Source organism: Carassius auratus, chromosome 4, assembly GCF_003368295.1.
Source record: "Carassius auratus strain Wakin chromosome 4, ASM336829v1, whole genome shotgun sequence".
Lineage (NCBI taxonomy): Eukaryota > Metazoa > Chordata > Actinopteri > Cypriniformes > Cyprinidae > Carassius > Carassius auratus.
In genome coordinates this window covers 20,147,288-20,155,338 of record NC_039246.1, presented here as the reverse complement: position 1 = coordinate 20,155,338, position 8,051 = coordinate 20,147,288, and positions in this window count along the sequence as shown.

Below are 8,051 nucleotides of genomic sequence, written 5' to 3'. Positions count from 1 at the left end.
CAGCAAGCAGTTTCGTCCCAGATCCGGCCAACATCTGGCCGCATGGATTTAACGCGGGCTAGATGTGCCCCTGATCTGGGCCAACACTATGTTGCTGTCTGGGTGAGAATCTCATCACGTCTGATCGCAAAAGAAGACAGCTGCTTTGGCCTGCTGTAGATAAGGCTCGAAAAGAGGGAAAGAAGGCTCACTTTGTACGAGGTCTTGTCTTTATAAATGGATCTGAAATTCTGAAAATCTTTTTTTTGTTGAATGTTGAATGTCTATTTCAATTGTTTCTCTCAGTGCCAGGGGGTTGCGTGATAGTGTAATGCATACAGTGTTGGTTTTATATGCTAAATCTTTCAAAACCATTATTTTTTCCAGGAGTCTGACTTTTCCAGGAGGCTCACTTTTTGGGAAAATCAATGGGGCAGTGAGGTGTGGATGGCTCATGGTTCAGAGCAATCCGGTGGTGTTATGGTATTGAAAAACCATTCCGCATGTTCAGTTTTTCAGAGTTACATAGATCCCATTGGCAATACAGAGAAGGTAAGAGTAGAAGGTTATATCAAAGATCTTAACACTTCAGAGCAAATGGCTAGAACAATGAGAGAACAGAGCTCTGCTTATTTTTTAGAATGGAAAAATATAATTGTAAGAACTAAGCATTAGTTTTCGGGATATTAATGATATTTTGACAGATAATTATAAGGTAATTGCCTGTTTCTGTAGTAATTTCTATTCAGAACTTTATAAATCTAATTACTGTTAAGATTCAGCACTTATTTTTTTCATTTATTAAAGGGGGTTAAATCATTATCTAAAGATGAGAAGCTTGCATGAGAAATTTTTTTTATCCCTGAAGTAATTGAGGGATTGAGGGCCTTAAAAATAACAAATTTCCTGGAACTGATGGCCTAATGGCTGAGTTCTACAAAGTCTTTACTCAAGAATTGGCTCCATCCTGCTAGAGATGTTTTTGGAGAGTATTCAGTCAGAAACTTTGTCTTCTGGTTTAACACATGGGATTTTAACTTTGATACCTAAACCTAAAAAAGATGATACTTTGATAGATATTTAGCAATCTATTTGTCTCCTTAATAATGATTATAAAATTTTAGCTTGGACTTTGACCAAAAGACTCTAGTATGTTCTAAGTTCAGTTGTCAGAATCAGGATTTATGTCAAAAAGACATATATCAAACAATATCCGACTTGTTCTAGATTCATTAGACTATAGCGAATTAGTTAATGATGACAGTCTTATTCTTTTTGTAGACTTTTACAAAGCATTTGACTCTTTCGAATGCAAGATTATTTTTCTATCTCTCAAAAAGCCTGGATTTGGTGAGCCATTCTGCAATTTTTTTTACTCTTTATAATAATGTCAACTGTTCCATCAACCTTAAGTCAGGCACCTTCCCTAGATTTCAGTTGTCAACAGGAGTTTGTCAGGGTTACCCTGTATCCCTTTATTTATTTCTTGTGGCTGCACAACTTCTTTCCTCCTCTGTTTTAAGTAGTCAACTGCAAGGTATTACTATTAAACTCATACTTAAAAGTCAGCTAGCTGATGACACTATCCTGTTTTTAGAAGATGAATCAAAGATTCAGATTGCCATCCAATACATTAACTTTTTCTCTAAAGCTTCTGGCTTAAATTTAAATCTTATAAATGTGAGCTGTTAGCTGTCAAAGCTTGTCCTTCTCCCTCTCTTCACAGTATTCCAGTTAAGCCACAGGTGACCAATCTTGGTGTATCTGTGGTGTATTTCGCCGGTTCTCAGAAGAATCACACTCAGTCAGGGGTTTCTCACCGAAGAAAAGACTTTATTTTAAACAAAACAAAGTCGAGAGGATGTTGCAAGGAACTCTCCCGTGCGTTATTTGGTTTTTCCTTATATACATCATACATGGGGCGGTCCCACATAGACATGTCTCCTTTTAGACCATCATAAATCACAAGGGGAGGGGAGGCCTTTAAGGTATGTCTGACCATATGCTTATCTCTGTGCATTCCAGGGCATAGGCAACTTGTCTATTAGATTTTAGGCCTGTAAGAGTTTAATAGAATAATAACTTTAAAACAAAAATGGCTAGATTCATATTGATTATATACTTGATTAATTGAAACTTTACTAATAAAAATCTTCCACATATTCTCCCCTTTGAGACTTAATAAGTCTCACATTTGATTATTCTTATCCAGAGTGCTACTCCATAATCCAGTCATATTAGTTACACTACCTAGTGACTAAATAAGTCACATTGTATTATCACCAGTGACTAGATTATGGAATTCCACTCTGAGGAATTACTGGACCAAACATCTCTCTCCTTATTTGACGAGGAGGGAGTAAAAGATCCAGTCTCCCAAATTCCTTCTTTAATAGTACACAATGTTAAAAGCGTGAGCGTGTAATTGGTTCAGCACTTGCCTGTGGTTATCACAGTTATGTATAAAAGACATAAAATACATACATTACATCAATAATTGAATATCACAAGATTATAAAAGTTGATCTTCGGCTCAGATACTTTATGTATCGTAGAGAGCCTCCCTGGGCCAAAGTTCAACTGGCACTTATATCCAGGGTATGGTTAACCCTTAGACATCTTCATCATCATCAGAGTTGATAGAACTATCGTCCAAAGTTTGCTCATTCAAGTTCAGTTTGTTTAGCCATCCTTCATAATATTCCTCCAGACTCTTTTCAATGATCCTTTGTTGATTAATTGGGACTTTTATCACTCCCATTTGCTTAACAGTAGCATTGATGATTAATGATCTTAATAAAGGTAATACACAGCAAAATAATAATCCTCCTATTAATATGGCAACTCCTAAAAACATTCCTAGTTTAACAAACCATGCTCCCCATGCTCCAAATTTCACATCAATCCAATCCCAAATGTGTTGGTCTCTTCCGGCATTTGTTGTAATTTCATTTCTTAATTTTTAAATTTTTGTCATAACTTCCCTGAAAGCTCCTCCAGGGGCGGTGTTATTTGGGATAAATGTACAACATTGATCTCCAAACATAACACAAACTCCTCCCTTGTCTGCCAAGAGCCAATTAAGAGCCTGTCTATTTTGCCATGTCATTCTGCTTGTTGCATGCACTTGGTCGCCTAGTAAAGTTAAAGCCTCATCAGTATAATTAATGAATCTTTGTTGATTATAATAGATATAATTAATCCACTCTGTATTTTTGTTTGGTGTGATCCAAACCAGGATTGACTCAAAACCTCCTTTTATTTCACTTCTTGCCTTGAATTTATTAGGAATTCCTCTTGGCTGTCCAATTGAGTCTAAATATACGTCAGGGTCTGGCTCGTATCCTCTTTTAGTTCTATTGTCTTCCTTTTTCGTGCTCTGTTCTGTTCCCCATTGTGCCATGCTAACTTCTTGAAGTAACCTTACTCTTACACATATACCTTTCCATCCAGCTGGTAAAGACGGCAATAATATTTCACCTCCACAGATCCAAAAGAAATCTGCTATTATTAATGATTGATCTTCATAAATTTCTATTGGAGGTAAGGCTATAGTTTGATTTTCACATTTTTCAGGTGCTATCTTACTTCCTTTAGTTGTTCCGAATGCTAAAAGATCTGGAGCTCTAGAAGGAACTCCTGATTTCCAATAATTTTTCTTATCTATATACCAAATAATAGCACATCTTCCTTTAAATTTACCCACATCTTGGGTTCCTTTTGGTTTATGGAAACACTCATATTCTTGTTTATAATCTATGCTATACCATTTTGGAATCTCTACTTTTTGTTTTTCAATTTTTATATTTTGACCGATATCTGAATACTGACACCAGGATCCCCAGAGTGGTCTAAAGAAATAATCTGTTAATTTAGGATTTCCTAAAAATCCAAGGCATTCGGCAATACAATATGGCCTGGTAAAATCTGTTAAATGACAAAAGTTTCTTCCAAATTGGGCACATTTTCGGTAGTCATATGGATTTGGTATGGCTATTACTTTGTTTAACAGAGATTTGGAGCACAGCAAGCAATTTTCTTTTCCTGTTTCTTTAGCTGTAAAGGCTGCCCATTTATACCATTCATTATTTTGGGCTGTATCCCATAATGCATCAATTTGACTAACGTCTTCATCACCTTGAACATCATAATCAATGTCTCTACGATTTTTGATTATCGTTGGTTCTGTTGGGTTGATCACATTATCACTTTTGTTCAAAGGTTGTAAAGTCAATTGAAGGGAAGTCAGGTTGCTTTCTATCGGTTGAGTTTGAGTCTGCATTATGAGATTCATTAGGCATAGAATGGTCTTCAGACATGTTGTCAGACTTATTCTCTGTCCTCTCCAGTTTGTCTGACAGGAGGAAAGAGCTCTCGTCAGTTTGCACTTCATCATGTGTCTCTGATTCTTCCTCATTGCTCTCTCCTGTATTGTCTGGTTGTCTGCTTTCCTTTCTTTCTGCCTTTCCTGTGGGAACTCTAGTACAGTGGTTTAGATGATACCAGGTTGTGCTTCCCTCCACTTGGACTGCTGTTGGAGTAGCTCTCACCACTGTGTAGGGTCCTTCTCTCCTGGGCTCATTCCATTTTCTCCGGAATACCCTCAGATAAACTTGGTCCCCTGGAACAACTGGACAGACCGTCTCCGATTCCTCACTGGGCTCTTTTCTTTTTTCCTGTAACTAGATAGCTTTATGTATGGCAGTTAGTTTCTTCATATAAGAGCGAAGTTCCATTTGTAATTGTTCTAGAGGAGGTCCTTTATAGGGACCTCTACAATATGGCACAGGCATGGGTCGACCCGTAAGCATTTCATGCGGTGTTAAGTGTGTGCTCCTGTTAGTTTGCATGCGATAGCTCATTAGTGCGAGCGGTAATGCATCAATCCAATTAAGTTTAGTACTTTCACATATTTTGTTTATTTTAGCCTTGATAACTCCATTAACCCTCTCCACTATCCCTTGTGACTGAGGTCTATAAACGCATCCTAGTCTCTGTTTTATTCTTAATTGTTGCAACACTTGTTTCACAGTTTTTTGTATGAATGCCGACCCATTATCTGAACTTATTTCTGATGGAATTCCAAATCTAGGAATTACCTCTCTTGTTAGGAATTTAATTACAGTTCCTGCTCCTAGATCCGCGGATGGTACTGCTTCCACCCATCTGCTAAACCTGTCTATGATAACAAGCATGTATCTTTTGCCTTGTACACGCTTTATCATATCCACATAATCACATACAAGATGTTTAAAGGGGCCTTCAGGTGTTGGAATATGGCCTATTGGTGTCACCATGCCTTTTCTTACATTGTATTTAGCACATACTTCACATGTGGACAAAAATTCATCCACCATTGCATATAAATAAGGAGACCAATATCCTTGCTGTTTAATTTTTCTTACTACTTCTCCCCTTGCACAATGGTCAAAACCATGTGCATCTGTAATAAGAATATTCAACAGTGAAGTAGGTGCAACAATGTGTCCTTCATGTGTACGCCAAATTTCCTGTGAGTCTTTTTTAGCTCCCCTTTGTTGCCACATTGATTGTTCATAGGGGCCTGCTTGTTGTTGTATTCGAATAATGTCATCCAATTGAGGATGAGGCTCGATAAGTACAACAGGTGCTAATACTGCTACTTGACACCCTGAAGCTTTTTTAGCTTCTAGATCTGCTGCATTATTTCCTTTGATGACATAGTCATTTCCCTTCTTGTGTGCTTGACATTTGATTATTGCTAGTCGTTTTGGTAGCATCATAGCAGAAATCAATTGCCCTATTTGTTCACTATGTTGAATGGGAGTCCCATCACTCTTTTTGAAACCTCTTTGTTTCCACACTGCTCTGAATAGATGACATACACCATGAGCATACGCTGAATCTGTAAAAATGTTAGCAGTTTGTCCTTTTGCTAACTGACATGCAGTTGTGAGAGCTTTTAATTCTGCTAATTGAGCAGAGCAGGGCTGTACACAATGTTGTGATATCACAGATTCAAATTCTTTTTTGTTTTTCTTCACTACTGAATATCCTGTATGATTTCCTTCGTGATCCCTAAAGCTAGAACCATCTACAAAGTAAGTTACTTCTGCTTCAGTAATAGGTGTTGATTCTAGATCTGGTCGTAATCTAGTAAATGCCAAGGACTCATTCACACACTCATGAGGTTCTCCTTCAAAAGCCAAAGGAATTAATTCAGCTGGATTAACTGTATGGCATCTTTTAATAGTAATATCTGGATATGTGAGTAATGAGGAATAGGCTAGAATTCGAGCTTGTGTCAGAACAAATTTCCCTTGTTCTATTAATTCCACAACTTTGTGATGGGTATATATTGTTACTGGATACCCCATAGTTATTGTGGATGCTTTTTCATAAGCATAATACACTGCAGCTAAACCCTGTTGGTAACATGGTGGGTATCCCTGGGCTACATTGTCTAATTTTGTGCTATAGTATGCTATAGGCTGTTTTTTCCTCCCACTACAGGTCTCTTGCATTAATACAGCTGATGCATAACCATCAACTCTATTTGCCACGTATAGATGAAACATTTTATCATATTCTGCCATTCCCAGGGCAGGGGCCTGTTGTAATTCTTTTTTTATTGCTTCAAATGCTAGTAAGGCATCTGTGTTCCATTTTAATGGATTTCTTAAATGTTGTAATCCTGCTTGTTTCATAATTTCTCTCAAAGGCCCTGTCTTAACTGCATAGTCTTCTATCCAATCGGCACTAAAGCCTGTCATTCCTAGAAACGTCATCATTTGTCCTACTGTCTGAGGTAACGGTGTTTTACTTATACCTTCTAACTGAGCTGGTGCTATAGCTCGGGTACCAAATGCAATTAATCTTCCCAAGTATTCCACTTGAGGCTGGCAATACTGCAATTTGTTTTTAGACACCTTGTGCCCTCCTTCTGCTAATTTTGTCAACACCTTAATTGAGTCTTTGTGACATTGTTCTAGTGAGGTAGAACAGATAATCAAATCATCCATGTATTGTAATAGTGTACCGTCTATTACAAGGTCTTCTAAATCATCCTTCAAAATCTTGTTGAATATATGTGGTGAATGTTTATATCCCTGAGGAAGCCTGGTATATGTATATTGCTTATTTGCAAGTGTAAATGCAAATAAATATTTACTCTCTTCTGCAAGCGGTACACTAAAGTAGGCAGAGCAAAGATCGATTACAGTAAAGTATTTGGCATCAGGAGGGACATTTGTCAGTAAAGTGTGCGAGTTTGGTACCTCAGCTGGCATATCTTCTGTTATTTCATTTATTGTTCGTAAATCATGAACAAGTCGCCATCTATTTTTGTCTGATTTGATTACAGGCATAATTGGAGTGTTACAGTAACTAGTAGTTTCTATCAATACCCCTGCCTTCACTAAGCCTTCAATTGTCTCCTTTATTCCTGCTTCCGCATCTGCCCGTAAGGGATATTGTGCTTTTCTAGGCAGACGTGCATTTGGCTTTAGTTGAACTCTTACTGGATTTGCTGATTTTATTAATCCAATATCTGTGTCATGTTGAGACCATAGCTCAGTTGGTACCTGACACTCCATTTCCTTAAATAATTCAGTCTCATTTGTGTTTATTAAATCAGATGCTGTAGTCATCTGTGTCATTTTATTTTGGCTGATAACTACTTCCTGTGGAATTCCCAGCAAACTGGTTGCACACAGAATTTTGATGTAATTTTTGTCAGCTGAATGAAAAATCAATGGGTTTTCTGTTGATTCCCATTTGCTTTGTTCTGCCCTTTTCATCATTGGTCCTAAATCTTTTGCTTTCCAATTTCTTCCTACATATACTGCAATATGCGGGACAGAGTTATTTACATTGAACCATTTTTTGACAAACTCACTTTCTGGTATGTTTAAAGCTGCTCCCTCCTTACCTATGATGATGTACTGGGAGACTATTTCAATCTGCTGTCCTTTTGTTTCTTTTTGCCATTTCTGTTCTATATCTTCATCCCTTTCTTGATCATACATCATTGTGCAATGAAATTCAGACTTTGATAGCTGTGCTTCAGGTATCTGTGCTTCAATAAACTTTCC